This window comes from Mus musculus, chromosome 14, assembly GCF_000001635.26.
Source record: "Mus musculus strain C57BL/6J chromosome 14, GRCm38.p6 C57BL/6J".
Lineage (NCBI taxonomy): Eukaryota > Metazoa > Chordata > Mammalia > Rodentia > Muridae > Mus > Mus musculus.
In genome coordinates, this window is record NC_000080.6 from 44,039,033 (window position 1) to 44,064,915 (window position 25,883).

A 25,883-nucleotide genomic window follows, 5' to 3' on the forward strand; every position below is an offset into this window, starting at 1 on the left:
TCTCAGTGGGCCTGAAAGAAGAAAACAGCCTACTTCAAAGTCATGGCTGCCATCATTTCCCTTGAATGCCAGAACAAACACATGTGGCACTCTCCCCCTCTCTTTGTGTTTTGTATTGTTGCTGTTCTTTTTGTTAAAGCATATTCTTCTCAGACAGAAGCATTAGGCCACAGAGCATCTAAGGTCTGTCTTTTCTGGACAAGTGAGCATCATCCTCAGGGAACAGACCAAGTTTTCTGTTAGCCTTGATACATACTTAGGAACAAAGTCTTGGAAATCCACAATCATAAGAGATATTTATATTTCTGCATTTCATTTCTAAAATTAAATGGTGTTGGTGTCTGCAGTGATGGCTCTGTTGTTAAAACCACATGGTACTCTTCCAGAGAATCAAGTTTGGTTTCAGCACCTATGCTGGGTAGCTTTTCACTTCCTGTAACTCCATTCCAGGGCACCTGGTCTCGTGTAATAGCATCTGTTGGCATGTTCATACACATGTGATCAGACACACAGAGACTCATTATTAGAAATAAGCCTTAGGTGTCAGTGAGATGTCAGTGATTAAGAGAACTTCCCCTCTTCCATATTCTTTCCCTTGCAGAGGACAGCAGTTTGTCACCGGGAGTCCACAACTGCAGATAACTCTAGCTCCAGAGAAATCAGATGCATGTTTGGTTTTTATAGGACCTGTACATGCGTGGCACATGGGAGTGTGTTGCGGCCGCCAGCAGCTCGCAACGTGAACGGTTCGACTGAGAAGGCCACTCGAGCTGTAAGAGAGGAATCTAGACGGGGCGAAAGAAGAAACGGAGCCAAGACAAATTCATTCTGATCAAAGCTCAAATTTTATTGTTGGGACACTAGTTATGAAGGAAGGGGGAGGGGACCCGATTCCCGCCGAATAATCTCTGGTCCAGTAGAAAGGTGCACGTGTGTGGCTCCGCAGGTTCCAGCAGTGGGCGTGGCAGAGCGATGAGCGGGAAGCTCCACCCCTGAGCAAGCAGGTTTCAGGCTGGGGGAGGGGAGACTACATCTCCTCCCTTTCATTAACAAAATTTAAAAAAAGAAAAAGCTGGCCTGAGGGGGAAAAATTATCTATGTTCAATAGTTCTGCCTGGAATCTAGGGCTAAAAGAAAAAACTTGCTTCCCTGGGATTCTTTAACTTTCATTATGGTAAACTGTATCTGGCTAAGACTGTCCTTTCTAATCTTAGTAAACAAGTAACTGAAAAACCTGGGGCTGCAGGCTCTGACTTTAAGATGCTAATTAGTACTTGGTAGGTAACTTTCTAGTTGAATTTTAAGTAGGGCGTTGGAACTCTGGCTAGGTTTGATTGAACAAATGTGAAATACACTATAATAAGAATAACACTAAGTTGATATTCCTCCGCATTTTTGGATGATTGGTGGGAAACAGGGAGAAGGGGGTTCGGCCAGTTCTGTAGTACAAGGCCAATTGGCTTTTTTATTTGGGTGGGAGGCAGTGAAGGGCTTGCACTTTCAATAGTACGTCTCCAATCTCTCTCCCCCCTATTAATTAAGTTAAATAAGGCAGCGCTTAACTGAGGTGATCAAATGATTTTCTCATCCGTAGATGAGTGGGCTTTTAACCTTGGCTTGGGTGGACATGGACCCGATTCATCCCGTGGATGCTGTTAAGACCCACACCTGTGGCTCTGGTACCTTTTGGGGAGGTGAGGCAGAGCCGAAAAATATTTTTCATTTTTAGCCAAAATTTTGTACCAACCTCTTTCAAACCGGGTTTATCTCACAGGAAACTCAGAAATGGTCAAGCTGGACCTTTTCTTGCAGTACCTCTGCACCAAGCGATGCCCATACTGAATTTGTACAATCACAAACCAGTATGCACAGTTCTGAGCGCTGTGCAGCTCCTAAAGGAGAATTATCAACCTCAGATTTAGCAAAGCCTAAGCAAGAATTATGTCGTTAGTAACACCACGAATTGTGGCTAAAATAGGAGCTGGAAGTCGTTCCTCCTCATCCCTGTTTTTTTCCACAGCCTTATTGAGCTAAAGACACCTTGCAGTAACAGCAAGGGTGAAAAGCCAGAGGTCAGCTAAGGGGCTAAGCCTGTCTATCAAAATAAAAACCAATCTTTATTAATATAGAAATATCTACTTTTCTAGTCCTCTGGGTAAACCTAATTTTTAACTCAGACCGAAGGCCACATGCTGGAATGTCCTGAGACTGGGGATAACAGCTGCCACCTGCGTGCTCTAGGGGGGCGGGGATGCACATCCGCTGGTCCGCCTCGAGAATGTTGATTTACCTGCTTGAAAGACAAAATCTTGAAAGACAGTGAGAAAGTAGGAAAGCAGAACTTCTTTCGGGGAAGTCTAGGTACTTTATTCAAATGCAAATTGTAAAGCTGAGGCTAGTCTCCGGCCTCCTGTCTGGCTCAGAGAGTAGCTGGAGAACAGCTTTGAGAGCTGTTGCTCTCAGCTGAATTTTAAGCACAAAAGGAATTTTAGTCTTTAGAATGATACTTACCAGAAGAGTCAGAATCTGTGTTCATCTGACGAATTAATCTTTCTGGCAGCCACCGCGCTCCATCTTCATCTCGTGAAAAAACACAAACTGAGCCCCTACCCCAAATTAGAACTGGATCTGGACCCTTTTATTCATTAGTCAGGGGGTCTTAGCATTTTAAAACACCATCTACAGCACACAACTAGATTATTTGTGCTGGAACAGGGGAAACTGTGTCTTAAGACTCTGCCCCATAGCAGCTAGTTGGGCCCACGTGGGCCAACGATCGGCTGGGAGGATGAGAAAAATGACTTTACAATAATGTTTTTTCTGGCCAAAGAATTGTTTTGGGCACAACCAATTTTTAATTACCAATTAATAACAATTATAAAAGCTTTCTTTATTTTTTGTAAAACCTTTTGTAGTAAACTAAAACCCTAAGTAATAAAAGGATATTGTCTTTGAATCTTTTGGGTGAGAGCAAGAATTTATGGTAAACTTTAAGAAGCATTAGTTAATAAAATACTTTTTACTTAGGAAACAATATACACTGAAAGATTAAAACTCTTGGCTTCTTGTATAGAAGCAGAAACAATAAAAATTTTTCTTACATAATGTAAAGCTATATTAGCCATACCTAGAGGCAAAATTTTCTAGTAATTACCAGTTCACTAGAAGCAAAACTCTTTGAATTTAAGCATTATTTTAAACATCTGAATAGATCTGTAACACTGTTAAAAAGAAATTTTCTTGAACACAGGGAAAAAACTTTTTCAGGCACTGTTTGGAAGACAAAAGAAAGGCCACAAGCCGCTCTGGGGTTGCCCAGAGCCCTGCATTGACTCAAACGTAAAATACTTTTTAATCTGAGCATCCTGGCCCTCCTGTAATAAGGACCGATTTTAGAGAAACAATATAACTGTCTACGCCTCTAAATTTTGATACTCTTTTTTAAGATGACTTACAGTTAAAACGTTCTTCACAACTTTAGTGTTGTGAAAAAATTGTCCGTACTGCAGTTTCCTGCCAGGCAGCAACTATAGTTAAACTGTTTGTCTAATCTATTTACAAAGACAAACATAACTAGATAACTCTGTCACAGTTTTGTATGAAGTGAGCTGTATGAGCGCACTCATAAGATGATTACTCTTGTAATTATCTTAATTACAGTATACAGGTGAATTAAAGATCTTAAATTTGTAATCAAACTGCAAGCTGCAGTCAATGGAATAATGGCAGTTCTAACCATAATTTTTAAGTTTTTTGCAAGATTAGGATAATACCTATAACCTTGGGAAAGCAAAACCCAAGTTTAAAATAATTTATTATCTTTAAAATCAATATTAGAAGCATTACTATCATATTACGAAGTTTGGATGTCAATTAATACCTATGAATACCTATTAAAGCAAGCTTTACTGCTTTAATAAAGAGACATTGCTTTAAATCTTATCTTAAATTTTACTATTTAGGATAAGAACCACATTAATTATTATCCTAGAAATATCTTTAGAGACCCAGCCTCTTGGGCTGCCTTATGCCACGTGTCAGAAAGACTCTAAACTTGAGTTATCAAATTTAACACTAACCATCTGTAGCAATGTAACAATTATTAATCTTAACCAACAACTTATGAGCTGATTGTGAAAACACTCAGAGCACATTATCAATTAAAAAAGAACCAAATGAAGCAGTTACATTTAGACCAATCAGAGAATAATAATTTTTGTAGCTACAATCATAGAATAAAAAACACTTTACCATTGTCAAACACATTAATCATGAACCATTTATCAGCTTTTTTACTCTAAAACTAAGAGGCTGTTTCTTTTTCCTTGAACCATGGGCAACAGCTATCTATCTTACCTAAAAAAATTTTTTACTAATTGTACTTCAAGCCTTACTCCTCTGGCCTGAAACAACTCCTGAAAACTATGGGCAACCGCCTGATCCATGACTTTAAACCCTTTCTTCTTCCACCTAAGCAGCTTCCTAAAAAGCTGCGGCTAACCTGCCTGTTTCCGTTTCTAGTTCCGATTAACACGCTGCTGACCCAAGCAGAACCAGCGTTGGGTTAGCACTGATTTAAGCTTAATTCGTATCCTACCGCATCCTCAGCAACACTTTACAAAACTGAAATTTTAAGTTAGCGCTAGCATGTGTACCTGTCCGTTGCTCCGATGTCCAATACGAAGATCCTTTCCTGTGGAGCTCCAAAGCAGCGTTCCTCTTAGCATCTCTCTGCCATTCTTCAGGCCCCACGTTGGGCGCCAAAATGTTGCAGCCACCAGCAGCTCTCAACGTGAACGGTTCGACTGAGAAGGCCACTCGAGCTGTAAGAGAGGAATCTAGACGGGGCGAAAGAAGAAACGGAGCCAAGACAAATTCATTCTGATCAAAGCTCAAATTTTATTGTTGGGACACTAGTTATGAAGGAAGGGGGAGGGGACCAGATTCCCGCCGAATAATCTCTGGTCCAGTAGAAAGGTGCACGTGTGTGGCTCCGCAGGTTCCAGCAGTGGGCGTGGCAGAGCGATGAGCGGGAAGCTCCACCCCTGAGCAAGCAGGTTTCAGGCTGGGGGAGGGGAGACTACAGGAGTGCACATACATGAGAAAGTTAAAAGATAAACCTTAAACACTGCATTTAGAATCAATAACAAAAAAACTGTACTCATGGCATAGATCATAGTATTTTTCTGATTTGTTCCTGTAAAAGATCCCTTTCTATATTTCCATCTAACCCAATTTGCTCCAGAACTAGTACTAATCGTCTAGTTTTACAACATGGACCCTTAAGAGAACTTCACTTTATCTAAGATGCCAGAGTTACTATTAGCCAATGTTTTAAAAGATATTCTAAATGTAATAGAATTTTTATTTGTTTTTCTTTGTGCTGGAGTTTGAACCTGGAGTCTTGTGTACTCTGTCAATGAGCTACATTTACAGCATCAGATAGATAAAGAGTTTTGGCTTCAGTAGTTTAAATGCCTCATTAAGTTTTTTGTTATCCAAACCTTCCTTGCTTTCCAATCTACTGACACATCTCCAGAACTGCTCACAATTCTGCTGTGAAGTACAGCCAGAGTAATACCCTAATAGTAAGTCCTTTGGTTTTTCTTTCCAAACTTGATGAATATAATATGGTATTGTCTCAAGAAATAGTGCTACACTTGACCTATAAGCTACATTGAGTATTTTTCTGTCCCAATTGATAGATGTATTTGTGCAGATTCCATTGGTGAGAGATTGTGACCAAAACATGGATTTTCTTCAACCCTGGGATCCTCTTGCCATGACTATGATTGACCTACTGACTGAAAGTTGCCCAGTGTCAGCAGTGTTCTTACTGCTAAGCTGTCTCTCCACCTCAACAGATTTTAAAAAAATGGTGTGGGGGGCAGTGAGAAATAGACATTCCATCTCATGTTTATCCCCGTGGAGATGCTAATCTCTGAGACAGGTGTTAGCATTTTCTCCCTTTGCTCTCTTTCTTCTATGTATCTAGGGTGTCTTATGCTCTCCTACACTGTAAACTCTCTGAGAAGCAGATGTTACAGGCAATGATCTGAATCTGGGCAGGAGCTCTTGGGGTTTAAGGGAGGTGGTGAGATTCGTTGTTTATTGTCCATGTTTTTGTTTGCTGTTTTGCTTTATTATCATGGTTTACGTTTATTGTTATGGTGGGTGCACACATACCACAGCACAATGTGTGAGGTCATTTATGTGAAAGTCAATGGACAACTTACAGAAGTTGGTTCCCACCTTCTGCCATATGGATTTTGAAGCTCAAATTCAGATCATTAGCAGTGCCTTTTATCACTGCTGTGATAAAATAGGCAAAACCAACTTGTATAAGAATGGGTTACCTTTGGTTTACAGCTCCAGGCAGACACTGGAACACAGTCCAGCATCTGTCAAAGTTACAACAGCAGGCATGGATGTCCCACTAGTAGGAAAAGAGTTAGTCACATTACATCCACACTCAGAAAACAGACAATGAGCCAGACATGAGGATAAGCTATGGAGCCTCAAGACTTAACTTCAAAGACCTCCTCCACAACTTTCTGAAAACAACTGGGGACAGTGCCCCCACAGGGTTTGGACACACAGATTCCTGTGTGATTTGGGGAACCTAATTAAGACAAAGCATTAGAACCAATTCCCAACAGTAAGGATGAGATGTTGGGATATAGAAATTGTTAACTCAGGAATACCAGAGGGAGTGTGTGCTAGCCCCAGGGAGGTTTGGAAGTGCCCAGCCACTGAGCTAGTAAGGCATATCAAAAATCAGCCAGCATGTGTGTATCTTTCATTCATGAAACCAGGTCTCTTGAGCAGCTACAGAGCTATGAATGCTCCCACTTGGAGCTCAGAGCAGATTAACAATTTACCACTACGCTTAACCACTGAGTCCTCTCTCCAATCCCTCTTAAATGTCTGTTTAGTGTTATAGGGGGATGTGGAAAACAGAGGTCAGCTTTGTGGAATCTATTCTCTTTTTCTATCTTTACATAGGTTCTAGGAATCAAATTTGGGTTGCAAGACAGGAATAGCAAGTGCCTTTGCTGGTTGCTCCACCACCTCACTCCACCCTCATCCTTATCTCCATATTCCTTGGTAGCAGGATTCACATTGTTAAGACCCAGGTATAATAGCAAAGCCAAGATGGAATGTTAAGGCCTAAGTGAAAATATCAGGCCTTGGTAACTGTTTCCTGGCTAGCCTGTTATTTTGTGCTGTTACTAATATTATAAGGAAACTTTCGCATGTGTTGTTTCTGCTGTAACTAGAAAACTTTCTCATGCCAAGTTGATTAAATATTCTTTTATGTTCTGTGCCCTTGGAAATCATGATAAAAGGCAATAGAAATGCTTTGTATAGGTGCCCACATAACCTTAAAACTGAACCAAAAACTCAGCAGTACTTCCTGCATCTGTGTATAGCCCCTTATGGTATAAACTTGTCTGTTCCTTACTGAAAACAGTCGCAAAGCCTACAGCCAATCAAAAGGCAATACAGAGATTTCTGTGTAGAGTTCCAATTCAGACTTAAAACTGCCCTGCACAAGAGGGCTTGGAATTTCTTCCTTACAATGGAGCCAGCAGCACCATGGCTTGGCCAAGTGAAGAAACAGAAGGCTGGTTGCACAAGCAGAAAATGTACCAATGTGTGGGTTCTGCACCAACACCACCCATAGAGCCTGCTGTATATCTATGGCCCCAAGTGGAAGTCACCCTTTATCTCTGATTTCCAGGACATCCTGCACTCACTTCCACAGGAGCAACAAAGCAGACAGGGTAAGACACCGACTGTCTATGCCCGAGACAGGGTGGGCAGGTGATGGGACAGTGTCCAGGAAATGTGGCACTGTGAACCCACAGTGACAGCAAGGGCCTTCAGGAAGATATAGGGAAAACTAAGGCAAGGTGGGAGCAGACACTTCTCTTCTGTCCTCACAGGAAACATGGGTCCAAAGCTGCTTGAGTCCCGAATTTGTCTCCTGCTGCTGCTAGGACTTGTCCTAATGCTTGCCTCATGCCTGGGACAAACCCCTTCCCAGTGGTTTGCCATCCAGTATATCAATAATAATGCCAACCTCCAATGTAATGTTGAAATGCTGCGTATTAACAGGTCTAGAAGAACATGTAAGGGCTTAAATACTTTTCTTCATACAAGTTTTGCTAATGCTGTTGGTGTGTGTGGAAATCCAAGTGGCTTGTGCAGTGACAATATAAGTCAAAACTGTCATAATAGTTCATCTCGGGTACATATAACTGTCTGTAACATCACCAGTCGGAGGAGAACACCTTAAACCCAATGCAGATACCAAGCTAAAAGATCATTGGAGTACTACACAGTTGCCTGTGACCCCAGAACTCCACAGGACAGTCCCATGTATCCAGTGGTTCCAGTTCACTTGGATGGGACATTTTAGCTCCAGTGCCAGCACTTTGTACCTTTGCTCATCTGCTACTGCTGAGAACATAGTATTGAAGAGATTATTACTCTGTCTGCACTCCATATCAGCACCTGTCCTCTTGAAACCTGTCCCTGACTCCCTTTAATTTAGCTGAACAGATCTTCACTTACTAATAAACACCTTTGCATACAAATCTAGATCTCTGGTATCTCTGTGTCTGATAGTGTTCTGAAGAGAGGAAGGGGAAGAGACACACACAGAGAAGTGTGTGTGTGTGTGTGTGTGTGTGTGTGTGTGTGTGTGTGTGTGCGCGTGTGTGTTGAGGCAGGGCCTTATACCAATTGAGACATCTTCCCAGTCCCTGGAAACAAATGAATCTGAGAAGAGATGGGCATCTTTCCCGAAAGTTCCCACACAGCATCTTACCTGAAGTTTCTCTGTGGGAAAGAAGTGGCTGGCAGAGGAGACCAGGGAATTGGGATCTCTCAGTGAGGCTATCCCTTGCCCTCTCCCTGCATAGCTGTCCTTAGATATTAATTGTGAGAACATTCAACAGAAACCAGAAGGACAGACTCCAAGATAAGGGAACTGGAATCTACACAGGAAAGAGATGAATAATGAGAGGTTCTGCCCTGGGGTTACAGATGATTGTAAGCGACTTGGGAACTAGGAATGAAACAAGCAGGTCCTCTGCAAGAGCAGTCAGAGTTCTTAACTGCTGAGATATCTCTCCACCTCAATGGATTTTTAAAAGTGGTGTGTGTGTGTGTGTGTGTGTGTGTGTGTGTGTGTGTGTGTGTACTTATATGTAACCATACATGGATTTAGATGAAAAGCAAAGATGAAATCTTACGGAAAGTGTAAAATAGGGGAATAGAATACATGGAATAGGAAAGCAGAAGCTGGGACTGTGTGAAACCAGAGAACCAGCCACACAGGGTGAGGAAGTGCAAGACAGTTCAGAGAGGCAGAGGAATGAAGGAGAAATTATGATTACACAAGTGAGTGAAATGTCCATGATGAACACCAGTACTTTGTATCTAACCTTTACACAGACAAGAAGCAGGAAGTAAATCTTCAAACTGTCCTTTCTGGGGTGGCCCATCCATCTGAGAAGACAGAGGCTCAGCATCCTAATGTTTTGTCTTCCTCTATCCATTAAGCTAACAAATTGCAGGGGAAATGGAGACAGAGACATTCCTTGTCATGTTTATCCATGTGACAGTTCTTGTCTCTGAGATAGGTGTTGGCAATTTTCTCTGTATAGCTAGCATGGCTCATGCTCTCCCACACTATCATCTCCCTGAGAAGATGATGTTACAGGCAATGATCTGATTCTGGACAGGGGGTGATGGCGTTTCAGGGGGATTGGAGATTTGTTTGTTCATTTGTTTGTTTATTGTCCAGGTTTTTGTTTGATGCTTTATTTTAATGCTTTATATTTATTGTGTTGGTGGGGGCTCACATACCATAGCACGTATGTGGAAGACATGTATGTGGTGGTCATGTATGTGGGTATCAAAGGAGAACTTAAAGAATCTGGTTCCCTTCTTCCACCACATGGACTCTGCAGCTCAAACTCGGGACAGCAGTGCTTTCATTTGCTGAGTCAATTCATCGGTCCATTGAGAGAAGTTTGAGAGCCTTCCTTGGATCATAGGTGGGGAATTATTCCTCTATGTCCTCGGGTGGCATCTCTGCTTTGAGGCCACTGATTTTAGCTTGAAACCTGTCCTCATGAAACCTGTCCCCGACTCCCTTTAATTTAGCTAAACTAGATTTTTCTAGCAATAAATACCTTTGTACACTCATCTCCATCTGTAGTATCTCTGTGTCTGATACAAGTGGGGAGAGAGGAAGGGGGAGAGACAAACACAAAGACAATTCTCTCTCTCTCTTTCTCTCTCTCTCTCTCTCTCTCTCTCTCTCTCTCTCTCTCTGTGTGTGTGTGTGTGTGTGTGTGTGTGTGTGTTTGTGTGTGTGTGTTTGTGTGTGTGTGTGTGTGTGTGTGTGTGTTGAGGCAGTGTCTTATACCTTTTGAGGCATCTTCGCAGTCCCTAGAAACAAATGAATCTGAGAGGAGATGGGTATCTTCCCTGAAGTTTCTCTATGGGAATAAGTGGCTGGCAGAGGAGACCAGGGAACTGGGATCTCTTAGTGAGGCTCTCCCTTGCCCTCTCCCTGCATAGCTGTGTTCAGAGGCTAATTGTGAGCTCATTCAACACAAACCAGGAAGGACAGATTCCAAGATAGAGGAACTGGATTCCACACAGAAAAGAGAAGAATAATGAGAGGTCCTGCACTGACTCCTGAGGACAGAACTGTAGTCAGGAATCAGTTTCAGACAGGATGTTGCCATCTCTTTAAGGACATAGGTGATCGTGGCATCATCAGATGTGGCCGTGAGCCATCCTGTAGTGTCAGATGCAGAATGGAACAGAGGGGTGACATCCTCAGGTCCATACCTCTGACTTTCAGTCTGGACTCCCAGCTTCCATTTGGCTGTTCCTTCCTGGGCTCCCAGATGCAATACTCAGCCTCTCCTCAGTCAGGCCTGCAGGGAAGCCACTACTCTTGAGCAGCAAATGGATTTGTTGTGGAATCTGCCTTTCTGGTTGGTGTGGAACCTTGCTGAGTCTGGCATGGCCTTAGTGGGGACAGAATGACTGGGTTCCTGCCCCTGGAACAGGACCAGCAGATGTGGACTGCCATGGCATAAGGCTTATTTTTATAATAATGTACATATTTTCATGTTCCCTTGACCAGTGTCCTCCCTGTTAACCTGAATGACTCCATAAGGATCAGAGATAGCATGAGATAGTTAAGGTGTGGCTAATGTCTTAGCATAATGGTACAAGCTGGGACATTTAGTACAGCGTTTTAGGCTGTAGAAAAGAATTCTTAAAAAATGAGTGTGATATTATATGATTTCTCAACTATGTGAATATTAAGGATGCAATATGAATTATATGAGGGCCTTCATGAATGCTAAGGAACAAAGGCAGCTGTACTATAAACCAGGTTGTCAGAAAGACACAAAGGCAGGTACATTCCAGAGTTCAAAGTCAGCCTGGGACCCAGCAAGTCTAGGCCCAGGTGGGGTAGAATGGTAATTTTCAGACTAGAAATTTCAGGTCCCACCCAGCTAGTTTACCATCCTGTTTGTCAGAGGCAGGCAGATCTCTGAATTCTTTTGCAGTGTTAAAAGAAAATTTGCTCTTGCTGTTTCCTAAGAATTAAGGTCCTGGGGTCACAGGATGCTGAATCATGGTATAATCAAAAGAAAACTTAGAGAGCTGTCTAGAGATCTCCAGAGAAAGCAGATCTAAGAGAGAGAGAAAAATCAGAACAGAGAGGAAGCAGGTTGGAAAACTGTCTCCAGCAGAACATAGGATGCCAGCTTAGACCCAAGATTTGACTTTGAGGGGTTTGTTTTTGCTGCTCTCAGACACTCTTTGTCTCAGAACCCATCACCAACCTGAGGCTGGTCCTTGGCAGAATCTGCACTTTTCACATAAAACTACATTTGGGGAACTTCAGGGATTGACATAATGTAGTTATTTGAGATGAAATTGGGTACAGTCTAAGAGTCTTCATTATGTAGCTCTGGATGTCCTGGATCTTACTTTGTAGACCAGGCTGGTTTTGAACTCACAAAAAAACTTTTCAATTTTTACTGATAATTTTGTTACCTAAGGCTATTTTCAAGACCTGGTAAGAAACAAGTTTTTGTTTGTTCAAGAATCATTCAGGTCTGGTATAGATCTTAAAATTACTTTAATTCTCCTGGTAGGTCATGGTTAGATTTACCATCAAGCATAGCAAAAATAACAATGGAGGAACAGAGCTATCAATGTGTGCTAAATTATCTATTTACCAACAGAACTTAAACAGCAAGAAACTCAGAAGTCAAGCTTTCTGCAGTGTGTGAGGGGCCAGAAAAGAAATAATAACACATAGGGGAACCAATGTGTGTTTTGTACAGAAAGCATCTCCCAGGCCCGCATATGACAGAACCAACTGTGTAAATGACAGGAATCCATGAAGTTCAGACCCTTGCTTAGGGAGGTTAAGAAGCAATGGTTTCCTGGCAGTGCTCAGAGGAAGAGTGTTAATCAGAGGCAGATACAACCTAAGGTCCACACTCTGTTGTACAGAATGTGACTGTTGGGAGGCAGGACTGGAACTGTGGGTTCCAATCAGGAATTCATTCTCCAAGCCTAATAAGACTTGGATCCATGCAATAGATTAGAGCAGGCATGGTGGTCCAGAGTTACAACAGATATGTGGGGGCTTGGAACATAGCTCAGTTTGCAGTGCTTGCCTACCCTGTACAGAATCCTGGGTCCAGTGCCTAGCACTGCATAGACAGAGCATCCCATAATTCTGGTATCTTGAGGTAGAGACAGAGGATGGGAAGTGTGAAGCCAGCCTGCCCTACACTGTTAACTTGAGGCTACACTGAATCCCTGAAACCCTATCAAAAACAAAAGCAAAAGCAAAATACAAACCAACCAAACACCACCACCAACCCTGTGGGCCATGGCATGAAATCTGTGGTCACTTTCTGCCTGCCATTTCCAACCTCTCCAGTCACATGCTCCAGCCATAGCCACAGCTTTTCTGCCTGGGAGCAGGGTGACTCAGACAAACAAGGAGATCACTGAAGGGATGACCACAGGGAGTCCTTAAAATGACCTCAGCTTCTTGGTTCTTCTTTGTTTCCTAATACCATGATGTGAGTACCTGCTCTGCCATGCTCTCCTGCATTAATTTAACACCCCTCCATAGGTACCAAAGTAATGGATCAAAACAAAACCTTTCCTCTTTTTTAAGTGGATTAGTTTCAACATTTTTTCACAATAATGGGAAGAATACTAGTACAGCGTGTAGTTGGAGAGATTCCTTAGCCTCTCATAGTGGACTTCCATATAAGCTACCGAACTACAGCAGCACCTTTTTGTAGAAATATTATAAGAAGTAGATTTTTAAAAACTTAATCAAGGTCTTATCACAGGGCCACCCCTGATGTAAGTTCACAGGGTCACCCCTGATTTAAGTGGTCAGTAAAGGGTGGCAATTGTTTCCCATTTGTCCATTATGTCCTTGAGTGTGTAGCTGTGAGGAAAGGCGAAAGGCATTGAAAGCACAGTCACCTTGAAGTGAAGGGAGGCAGGTCTCCTTCTCCCAGAAGGCAGCATTACTAACAGTGCGTAGGAGAAGGAGAAGAATCAGGCAGTGCTGACGCACGCAGGGGTTGACTCTTACAGATCAGAGGAAGGTGTGGTCGTCAGAGCAGCTCGCCTTGGAAGCTGCTCACCAACTTGCTATTTCTTGTTTTCCTCTGCTTTCTTCATAGCAAATGACTACAATGTGTATTGTTAGGTATTGCTGCTTACTCTCTTTAATTTGAAGAGTGAATTACACTCTCAAAGAGTTGAAGGTCTGTGTTCCAGGCAAAGTTCCCCTCACATTGCCTGTCATCTTCTTCCTTACATGCCACCATTCCTTGATCTGGGAGATTTTCTTGTCTTGCCCTTGCACAGTCAGCAATCACAGATAGCTTTGTCTTCAATTTCTCGAATGGTTTATTGCTGAGACACTAGGCTTTATCTGAAATTTGATGATTCACTCTAAACAGCTTCGTGTTTTATGACAGAGCAAACAGACTTGGTACAAAAAATATCAGGACTGAATTCAAACTGCAGCACCATCCACTCATGTTATTGATTGATTGATTGATTGATGATTGATGGATGATTGATTTGTAGGAGTAGGTTGTCTCCTTCTACCAAGTGAGTCCCCAGATAAAAGTTGCGTCATGCTGGGTGTGGTGGCACATGCCTTTAATCCCAGCACTCAGGAGGCAGAGGCAGGGGAATTTCTGAATTCGAGGCTACCCTGGTCTACAAAGTGAGTTCCAGGACAGCCAGGGCTACACAGAAAAACCCTGTCTCAAAAAGCCAAAATAACAAAAACAAAAACAAACAAACAAAAGAACCAAAAAAACAAACAAAAACTTGGGTTATCGGTCTTGGTGGCAAGCATCTTAGGGAAACTTTTCTAATGAGGGGCATTTGAAAACCCTCTGCCTGTTTTCTGAAGTAAAGATGGCTCTTCCTGTGCTGAGCAGGTACCCGCAGCCCACTTCTCAAACCCTTCCTAAATCTGAATACTCAGGAAGGCTGGGCTCACTCGGGTACTGGCTATGGCTTGAGCACAGGGAAAGCAGGGCTTTGGTGGTTTTGCCTCTAGCAATTGTTTTCTAAATAAAATACCTAGGCATGTGTTCATAAACCTTTGCTAACAGGGCATTACCTACTGAGCCTGTGCATCTGACAGCACCCAGCAAGCTAGGTTTATTCATAGCTCTTATACTTAAAAGAAATCTGGTTGGAGAATGGGAAAAAAAATCTTTCTATAACTTCCTTAACACTCCACAGCTGCCAAATTTCACTCAATAAACTAAAAAGCTTAATGAGAGAATAACATAAACTAGACATGTTTTAAATATTTTTTTAGATTTTATATTAGATATTTTCTTCATTTATATTTCAAATGCTATCCCAAATGTCCCCTATACCCTTCCCCCGCCCTGCTCCCCTACCCACTCACTCCCACTTCTTGGCCCTGGCTTTTCCCTGTACTGGGGCATATAAACTTTGCTAGACCAAGGGTTCTTTATTCCCAATGATGGCTGACTAGGCCATCTTCTGCTATATATGCAGCTAGAGACACCAGCTCCGGGGGTACTGATTAGTTCATATTGTTGTTCCACCTATAGGGTTGCAGACCCCTTCAGCTCCTTGGATACTTTCTTTAGCTCCTCCATTGGGGGCCCTGTGTTCCATCCTATAGATAACTGTGAGCATCCACTTCTGTATTTGCCAGGAACTGGCAAAGCCTCACAGGAGACAATTTTATCTGGGTCCTGTCAGCAAAATCTTACTGGCATATGCAATAGTGTCTGGGTTTGGTGGCTGATTATGGGACGGACCCCCCGCTATGCAGTCTCTGGATGGTCCATCCTTTCGTCTTAGCGCCAAACTTTCTCTTTGCAACTCCTTCCATGGATATTTTGTTCCCTATTCTAGGGAGGAATGAAGTATCCATGCATTGGTCTTCTTTCTTGATTTTCTTGTGTTTTGGAAGTTGTATCTTGGGTATCCTAGGTTTCTGAGCTAATATCCACTTATCAGTGAGTGCATATCAAGTGACTTCTTTTGCACTTGGGCTACCTCACTCAGGATGATATCTTCCAGATACATCCATTTGTCCAAGAATTTCATAAATTCATTGTTTTTAATAGCTGAGTAGTACTCCACTCTGTATATGTACCACATTTTCTGTATCCATTCCTCTGTTGAGTGGCATCTGGGTTCTTTCCAGCTTCTGACCATTATAAATAAGGTTGCTATAAACATACTGGAGCATGTGTTCTTATTACCAGCTGGAGTATCTTTTGGGTATAAACCCAGGAGAGGTATTGCTGGATCTACTGGTAGTACTATGCCCAGTTTCCTGAGGAAACGCCAGACTGATTTCCAGAGTGGTTGTACAAGCTTATAATCCCACCAGCAATGGAGGAGTGTTCCTCTTTCTCCACATCGTCACCAGCATCTGCTGTCACCTGAATTTTTGATCCTAGCCATTCTGACTGGTGTGAGGTGGAATCTCAGGGTTGTTTTGATTTGCATTTCCCTGATGATTAACGATGTTGAACATTTTTACAGGTGCTTCTCAGCCATTTGGTATTCCTCAGCTGAGAATTATTTGTTTAGCTCTGTAGCCCCATTTTTAATGGGGTTATTTGAATTTCTGGAGTCTAGCTTCTTGAGTTCTTTGTATATATTGGATATTAGTCCCTTATCATATTTAGGATTGGTAAAAATCTTTCCCAATCTGTTGGTGTCCTTTTTGTCTTATTGACAGTATCTTTTGCCCTACAGAAGCTTTGCAATTTTATTTGGTCCCCGTTGTCGATTCTTGATCATACAGCATAGGTGAATGCTGTTCTGTTTAGGAATTTTTCCCCTGTTTCCATGTCTTTGAGGCTTTTCCCCACTTTTTCCTCTATAAATTTCATTGATTCTGGCTATGTTTTTAAATGTTTAAATAAAATAGCTATGAAAAATGAATACCTTGTGAGTATCCCATGAGAACTAATCCCTGTTTAAGACCAGAGAGAGACACTCAATGGATAAAACAGGAAATTTGAGGGGCTACGAGAAGGGGAAGAAACCCCTTTTTTGGCAACCTGGCAAGCAAATATTCCATCATAATGAACAACTGCTTAAAGCCTTCACACCTTGTCAGTAGTAAGCCTGCACTTTTCAAGAATGAAGAAGAAACCGTCTTTTCAAAAAGATGTGCACTAAACCCCTTATGCAACCCTGGTGAGCCTTGATTCTACCTGTGCAAATTATAATTCCATCCAAGACATTCCCACAGCCACCCTATGATCCCACATATCAAAAGATAAAAAGGGACCATGAGGTGGCTCAGCATTTAGGAACACTTGCTGTTCTCGCAGAGGACGCAGGTTTGGACACCAACACTAACCATGACCATCTGTAACTCCAGTTTCAGGGGATCCAACACCTCTTCTGTCCTCCCTGGGCACAAGAAACACATGTGGTGCCCATGCATCCATGCAGACAAGCACATATAATAAAACAGAATGCACATAAAATAAAATAAGTAATATTTTATTAAGACAGAGAGAAAGAAGAAAGGACCTTTTGATGTGTGGCTTGAGTGGCATTGCACATATGGTCAATATTAAGACAATTATATAAAACTCTCAGTTGGGGACCCCATACCCACATTTGGGTATGCCTAGTTTAAGACCTTTCTGTTGACATTCCATGTCAGAATTATCACTGATAAAAGTCTCCAACTCTGCTTTATGAAGGCTGGTCTTGAAATTTATTTCTATGTGAAACTATGAATCAGGATTGCCCAGAGTTGAGGTCCTTAAAAAAATAAGAGGGTGAATTAGGTTGCTGAGGATGACAGCCTGAAACTGGGGCTGTCCCCTGGGTGCTGACAGTCTCAGGCTGTACAGGAGGAGAGGGCAGGGGGATATCCTTGGTGTGCTGGCTCTTGATCCTAAACTCCTTTCCAAAGGGCTCCATTAGTGACCTATTACTTAATAGGCAACTTGGTTCTTTTGAAAATTCCCTGTCCTGTCTGTAAATCAATTTATCATCATCAGCACCATAGAAAGATGAAATCTACTTTCGCACTGACTAACAGGTTAGGATGAATATCTCTCTGTGTTCCAGCCCCTTCCTGCTGGTGTACAGCAAGGAGAGAAAACAGGAAAAGCTAAATTTACTGGGATCTAGTGATCTTGCAGACTGAGCTTAATGCCTTTTGAGATATCTTTATTTCTGTGCATTATAAATCAGAAGACGCATGTTTCAGATAATTCATTTGCTGGCCACTGACAGTGAACACTGAACCAGTGATCATGGCTGTGAGGGGAGATCAAAAAAAAAAGAGAGATAGGCCTGTTCCAGGGGCCTGCAGACTACAGACTGATAAAAGACTCATAGAAATGATTAGGGAAGCCATTCTTACAGGCAATAACAATATCTCAGAACCCTGCAGAGGCTCGGTACAGGCGTGGAGGTCAGGGAGACCCTCCTGTGTGCTTGCAAGTGGTGACCTGGAAGCGAGAATTGCTTATTCTTAAGCCTTCTCTGTAAGGGCTTCCATTCTTTACACAGATGGCATTGATGTTGTTCTTGGTGTCATGGATAAAGGTGTTGACTTCTTTGCAGGGCAAGGTTAGCTTTCTTTCCTTCATCATAAGTTCACAGTATCTGTCGTCCTGGCCCTTTTGGCTTGGCATCATAGTGCTGAGTCAGGAATTTTATGTACCTGTAGGCATCCTGAGCCAGAGTGGGAGGGATCACAACCAGTCTAAGCACAAAGACTAACAACAAAGGACCTGGGCTCATCACCATCTCTTCCAACAATGATTCCTGCCAAGAGCAAAAAAGCAGGAGCAGCCAGGCCATAGAAATACATTCTAACATAGACTAAGTGGGTGGAGACTTCCTCTCTGAAAGAACGTGATAAGTCCGTGTCCTCAGCTACCTAATTCCATCTAGGCCTTGGTCTTCCTAACAGACTCCATGGCACAGCCATTGTGGTCCATTCCTTAGGTTCACTGTCATCCATAGTATTTAAAAATCTGTTTATATTCTAAATTCACCTATTACTTAACTTGATAACAAACATTACGCAAGTCCCTATTGGATCCGGAAACTGTGCTAGATCCGAGGGCACAAAGACCTTTAAGATACACCAAGGGCAGTTGCACTATGTGTCAGCAAGGCTCAGCTTCTTAAGAAACAGAGATAGGAGGATTCCTTTAATCCTGGAGTTCCACCCTAGCTTGGTAAAGTAGAAGACTCTGAGTTTTTTGTTTGTTTGTTTGTTTGTTTGTTTTGGGGGGGTGCAGGGGTGGGTGTGGGTGGGGAGGGGTCAAGGAAGAAGAAAGAAAAACAGAAATGCACAGAACAGAAATGTGGCATCCGTTGGAGAGGCATGGGGGTTCCTGAGGCAAGATGGATGATAACACAGGAGCTGAGAGCTAAAAAGAATGACTTGTGGGCATCAAGAACACAGTACAGCCCGTGCCCCAAGGCTACTGAGATGGGATTCCAGGCAGTCACTCAGTTCCACATCAATGAGGAAAGCCGTAGAGAAGATCACCTTGGGATGAAGGGTGCAGGTCTACTTCTCCCAGAGGTCAGAGATTGCTATGCAATTCATAGGAAGAATGGAAAACATTGTGTGGTACCTGAAGTGCGTCTAGAAGAGACTGTAAGAGAAAAGGGGAGAACTCAAGCTTCATCTTCAGATAGGTCTATGTCAGAGGCTCTCTGGATGATCTGAGAGAATATTTTCTAGTGTCTCCTACATTTGTAATACTGCTAGTATAGGCAAATGATCTTACACTGTGGTAAAAGGAAACAAAACAAAACTGAGATCTCTTTATGAAAGCAAGGGACTTAAACTTCCCTGTGAGATCTCTCTGAAGAGGAGAAGAGAGAAGAGTCCTACTATCACCTCCCCAGAGTTCTCAGCTTACGCTGTGCCACACACATGTGCCAATCACAAGACATAGGATCAAGTTGTCTTCTTCTGGAGTTTGACTTTCTTATGGACTTTTTATTATTCTTTTTAATTAATTAATTTATTAGATATTATCTTTATTTACATTTCAAATGATATCCCCTTTCCTAGTGTCCTCTCCGAAAATCCCCTATCCCCTCCCACCTCTCCCTGCTCCCCAACTCACCCACTTCCTGGCCCTGTCATTCCCCTATACTGGGGCATAGAACCTTAACAAGACCAAGGACCTCTCCTCCCATTGATGTTGAAGTAGGCCATCTTCTGCTATATATGCAGCTAGAGACTCGAATCTTACAATGTGTTTTCTTTGATTGGTGGTTTAGTTCCAAGGAGCTCCTTGGGACTGGTTAGTTCATATTGTTGTTCCTCCTATAGGGCTGCCAATCCCTTCAACTCCTTGGATACTTTTACTAGCTCATTCATTGGGGACCCTGTGCTCCGTCAAATGGATGATTGTGAGCATCCACTTCTGTATTTGCCAGGCACTGACAGAGCCTCTCAAGAGACCACTATATCAGGCTCCTGTCAGCAAAGTCTTGTTGACATCTGCAATAGTGTCTGGGTTTGGTGGTTGTTTATGGAATGGATCTCCAGGTGGGGCAGTCTCTAGACCATCATTCCTTTAGTTTCTTCCCTGAACTGTCTCTGTAACTCGTTTTATGGGTATTTTGTTCCCCCCTTTTAAGAAGGATTGAAGTATCCACACTTTGGTCTTCCATCTTCTTGAGTTTCATGTGTATTACAATTTGTATCTTGGGTATTCTGAGCTAATATCCAATTATCACTGACTGCATATCATGTGTATTCTTTTGTGATTGGGTTACCTTACTCAAGATGATATCCTACAGACCCATCCATTTGTCTAAGAATTTCATAAATTCATTGTTTTTTTGTTATTTTGTTTGTTTGGTTGGTTTTTTCGAGACAAGATTTCTCTGTATAGCCCTGGCTATCTTGGAACTCACTTTGTAGACCAGGCTGGCCTTGAACTCAGAAATCTGCATGCCTCTGCCTCCCTGTGTTGGGAAAATTCATTGTTTTTAATAGCTGAGTAGTACTCCATTGTGTAAATTACAACATTTTCTGTATCCATTCCTCTGTTGTGGGACATCTGGGTTCTTTCCAGCTTCTGGCTATTATAAATAAGGCTGCTATGAACATAGTGGAACATGTGTTCTTATTACAAGATGGAGCATCTTCTGATTATACCAGAAGTGGTATTGCTGCATCTTCTCTTATGGACTTTTAAAATGTTATTTCTTAGGAAATTTGAGATTTTGAGAAAAGGGAGATAATAGGGAGATATCAAGCAATTTCTGATCGTATCCTTAGTTCTTTGGAGAAAATATAAAAAGATCATCCTGAGATATAAAAACCTTCTTCATGGTGGGGCTGCAGAAATGGCTTAGCAATAAAAAGTGCATATTACCCTTTAGAGAGCCTGAGTTCCGGCCCCAGCATCCACACTAAGCTGCTCACATCCACTAGCAACTCAGGCTCCAAATGATCTAGTGACTCTGGCCTCTGTGGGCACCAGGAACTCTCTTACACAAACCTGCTCACAGACATACCCATATATAATTAACTTAAAATAATGAAAAGTAAACTTCAATAAGGTCACCACAGGGAGGAAATGGCCAAGTAAGTAAAAAGTCGGGCTCGATGACAAGCACTTGTAATCCTGCTGCTGTGGAGGTAGAAACACGAGGATCCCTACCAGCCAGCATTGTAATTGGTGAGGTTCAGGTCCCAGAAAACATGGTACATGGCTTCTGAGAAACCTGCACCTCCACACAGAACCCCATCATATCAGATGATCAGAGAGCCCCCACATTTAACAGGAAAAATCAACTTTTTTTTTTTTTATTTTCTGTTTTGTTTTACTTTGAGACAAGGTCTTGCTGGGCCCAAATTCTTGATCTTTCTTCAGCACTACCACACCTAGTTTATGTGGTTATATGGAGGTGGAGGCTGGAGAATTGGAGGTTCAAGGTCATCTTGGGCTCTATAGCCAGTTCAAGGACAGCCTGGGATACAGGAGACCTTGTCTGTAAATAAATAAATACAACGAATGTTGCATCCTTCTGACAGCCTAAGGATATATTACTTAAAGGGAAAATCGGCCCCAAGTACATTTTGTTTTGTTTTTACCCTGCATCTTGTTTCTCAGCTGCATTAAGTTAACCATTAATTTTATTTCGTGTTTCCCTCATGTGTAGATCTGAACACTTTTACTTTTACCTTGCCTGTGTAAGCATATGCATGTATGTGCATGTGTGGGTGTGCACGTGCATGTGTGTTTGTGTGTATGTGTGAGAGAGTGTGTGTGTGTGTGTGTGTGTGTGTGTGTGTGTGTGTGTGTTTGTGTGTCACATGTGTAGAACATCGAGGTCCTGGCCCTCAGCCTATAATCTGCTCAGTAGTGCAGGGGCAGGAGTATAGCTTTGCATCTAGGAGGTCAGGGGTCAAAGGTTCTACTGAGCATGTGTAAGATGCGTGATGGAGTGGGAAGTGAACTGCCCTTCTAATTAGCATCTGACACTAGCCTGTCTTTTCTGCTTCATGATAACCACAGACTCATATAAGGCTATAAAGACCACCAAATTCCTGGTCATTTCACAGCGCTGAAATAACAAACTTCAATAAAGCATAGCAGATTTATGATCTGTAACAGAATCAAAGGTGAGCATGGTTTGTTGTTGTTGTTTATTGAGAAGAGATGGTGCGCAAGTGAAGAAGGCACAGACACCCCTAAAGAGTTACCAGCATTTCCGTGTGGCAACAGCTTCAACAGAGCTGTCGGGCTGCATGACACACACTTGCTGAGCACTTTACATTGTCTTGGGATGTTCTTCCCTGGATGTGATTTCTCTCTTTTTTTTTTTTTTTTTCATTTTTTATTAGGTATTTAGCTCATTTACATTTCCAATGCTATACCAAAAGTCCCCCATACCCACCTACCCCCACTCCCCTACCCACCCACTCCCCCTTCTTGGCCCTGGCATTCCCCTGTACTGGGGCATATAAAGTTTGCATGTCCAATGGGCCTCTCTTGCCAGTGATGGCCGACTAGGCCATCTCTTGATACATATGCAGCTAGAGTCAAGAGCTCCGGGGTACTGGTTAGTTCATAATGTTGTTCCACCTATAGGGTTGCAGATCCCTTTAGCTCCTTGGGTACTTTCTCTAGCTCCTCCATTGGGAGCCCAGTGATCCATCCATGTGTGAGCATCCACTTCTGTGTTTGCTAGGCCCCAGCATAGTCTCACATGAGACAGCAATATCTGGGTCCTTTCAGCAAAATCTTGCTAGTCTATGCAATGGTGTCAGCGTTTGGAAGCTGATTATGGGGTGGATCCCTGGATATGGCAGTCTCTACATGGTCCATTCTTTCATCTCAGCTCCAAACTTTGTCTCTGTAACTCCTTCCAAGGATGTTTTGTTCCCACTTCTAAGGAGGGGCATAGTGTCCACACTTCAGTCTTCATTTTTCTTGAGTTTCATGTGTTTAGGAAATTGTATCTTATATCGTGGGTATCCTAGGTTTTGGGCTAATATCCACTTATCAGTGAGTACATATTGTGTGAGTTCCTTTGTGAATGTGTTACCTCACTCAGGATGATGCCCTCCAGGTCCATCCATTTGGCTAGGAATTTCATAAATTCATTCTTTTTAATAGCTGAGTAGTACTCCATTGTGTAGATGTACCACATTTTCTGTATCCATTCCTCTGTTGAGGGACATCTGGGTTCTTTCCAGTTTCTGGCTATTATAAATAAGGCTGCTATGAACATAGTGGAGCATGTGTCCTTCTTACCAGTTGGGGCTTCTTCTGGATATATGCCCAGGAGAGGTATTGCTGGATCCTCCGGTAGTACTATGTCCAATTTTCTGAGGAACCGCCAGACTGATTTCCAGAGTGGTTGTACAAGCCTGCAATCCCACCAACAATGGAGGAGTGTTCCTCTTTCTCCACATCCACGCCAGCATCTGCTGTCAACTGAATTTTTGATCTTAGCCATTTTCACTGGTGTGAGGTGGAATCTCAGGGTTGTTTTGATTTGCATTTCCCTGATGATTAAGGATGTTGAACATTTTTTCAGGTGCTTCTCTGCCATTCGGTATTCCTCAGGTGAGAATTTTTTGTTCAGTTCTGAGCCCCATTTTTAATGGGGTTATTTGATTTTCTGAAGTCCACCTTCTTGAGTTCTTTATATATGTTGGATATTAGTCCCCTATCTGATTTAGGATAGGTAAAGATCCTTTCCCAATCTGTTGGTGTTCTTTTTGTCTTATTGACGGTGTCTTTTGACTTGCAGAAACTTTGGAGTTTCATTAGGTCCCATTTGTCAATTCTCGATCTTACAGCACAAGCCATTGCTGTTCTGTTCAGGAATTTTTCCCCTGTGCCCATATCTTCAAGGCTTTCCCCCACTTTCTCCTCTATAAGTTTCAGTGTCTCTGGTTTTATGTGAAGTTCCTTGATCCATTTAGATTTGACCTTAGTACAAGGAGATAAGTATGGATCGATTCGCATTCTTCTACATGATAACAACCAGTTGTGCCAGCACCAATTGTTGAAAATGCTGTCTTTCTTCCACTGGATGGTTTTGGCTCCCTTGTCAAAGATCAAGTGACCATAGGTGTGTGGGTTCATTTCTGGGTCTTCAATTCTATTCCATTGGTCCACTTGTCTGTCTCTATACCAGTACCATGCAGTTTTTATCACAATTGCTCTGTAGTAAAGCTTTAGGTCAGGCATGGTGATTCCACCAGAGGTTCTTTTATCCTTGAGAAGAGCTTTTGCTATCCTGGGTTTTTTGTTATTCCAGATGAATTTGCAAATTGCTCCTTCTAATTCGTTGAAGAATTGAGTTGGAATTTTGATGGGGATTGCATTGAATCTGTAGATTGCTTTTGGCAAGATAGCCATTTTTACAATGTTGATCCTGCCAATCCATGAGCATGGGAGATCTTTCCATCTTCTGAGATCTTCTTTAATTTCTTTCTTCAGGGACTTGAAGTTTTTATCATACAGATCTTTCACATCCTTAGTTAGAGTCAGGCCGAGATATTTTATATTATTTGTGACTATTGAGAAGGGTGTTGTTTCCCTAATTTCTTTCTCAGCCTGTTTATTCTTTGTGTAGAGAAAGGCCATTGACTTGTTTGAGTTAATTTTATATCCAGCTACTTCACCGAAGCTGTTTATCAGGTTTAGGAGTTCTCTGGTGGAATTTTTAGGGTCACTTATATATGCTATCATATCATCTGCAAAAAGTGATATTTTGACTTCCTCTTTTCCAATTTGTATCCCCTTGATCTCCTTTTGTTGTCGAATTGCTCTGGCTAATACTTCAAATACTATGTTGAAAAGGTAGGGAGAAAGTGGGCAGCCTTGTCTAGTCCCTGATTTTAGTGGGATTGCTTCCAGCTTCTCTCCATTTACTTTGATGTTTGCTACTGGTTTGCTGTAGATTGCTTTTATCATGTTTAGGTATTGGCCTTGAATTCCTGATCTTTCCAGAACTTTTATCATGAATGGGTGTTGGATCTTGTCAAATGCTTTTTCTGCATCTAACGAGATGATCATGTGGTTTTTGTCTTTGAGTTTGTTTATATAATGGATTACATTGATGGATTTTCATATATTAAACTATCCCTGCATCCCTGGAATAAAACCTACTTGGTCAGGATGGATGATTGCTTTAATGTGTTCTTGGATTCGGTTAGCGAGACTTTTATTAAGGATTTTTGCATCGATGTTCATAAGAGAATTTGGTCTGAAGTTCTCTATCTTTGTTGGATCTTTCTGTGGTTTAGGTATCAGAGTAATAGTGGCTTCATAAAATGAGTTGGGTAGAGTACCTTCTACTTCTATCTTGTGAAAAAGTTTGTGCAGAACTGGAATTAGATCTTCTTTGAAGGTCTGATAGAACTCTGCACTAAACCCGTCTGGTCCTGGGCTTTTTTTGGCTGGGAGACTATTAATAACTGCTTCTATTTCTTTAGGGGATATGGGACTGTTTAGAAGGTCAACTTGATCCTGATTCAACTTTGGTACCTGGTATCTGTCCAGAAATTTGTCCATTTCGCCTAGGTTTTCCAGTTTTGTTGAGTATAGCCTTTTGTAGAAGGATCTGATGGTGTTTTGGATTTCTTCAGGATCTGTTGTTATTTCTCCCTTTTCATTTCTGATTTTGTTAATTAGGATTTTGTCCCTGTGCCCTTTAGTGAGTCTAGCTAATGGTTTATCTATCTTGTTGATTTTCTCAAAGAACCAACTCCTCGTTTGGTTAATTCTTTGAATAGTTCTTCTTGT

General features: G+C 42.0%; 1 long non-coding RNA gene and 2 pseudogenes across 1 annotated transcript; 1 reads left to right on the forward strand and 2 right to left on the reverse strand.

The window, feature by feature from the left end:
- Positions 1–5,048: 5,048 nt before the first annotated feature.
- Gm46451 lies at positions 5,049–9,102 on the reverse strand. Its single transcript, XR_001781251.1, has 3 exons — positions 8,837–9,102; positions 6,357–6,436; positions 5,049–5,080 (listed from the first exon to the last, which is right to left on the reverse strand). It is a non-coding gene; the product is annotated as a predicted gene, 46451 (long non-coding RNA).
- Positions 7,949–8,603, forward strand: Ear-ps2 (eosinophil-associated, ribonuclease A family, pseudogene 2; annotated as a pseudogene).
- On the reverse strand, positions 17,786–18,403 carry Ang-ps1 (angiogenin, ribonuclease A family, pseudogene 1; annotated as a pseudogene).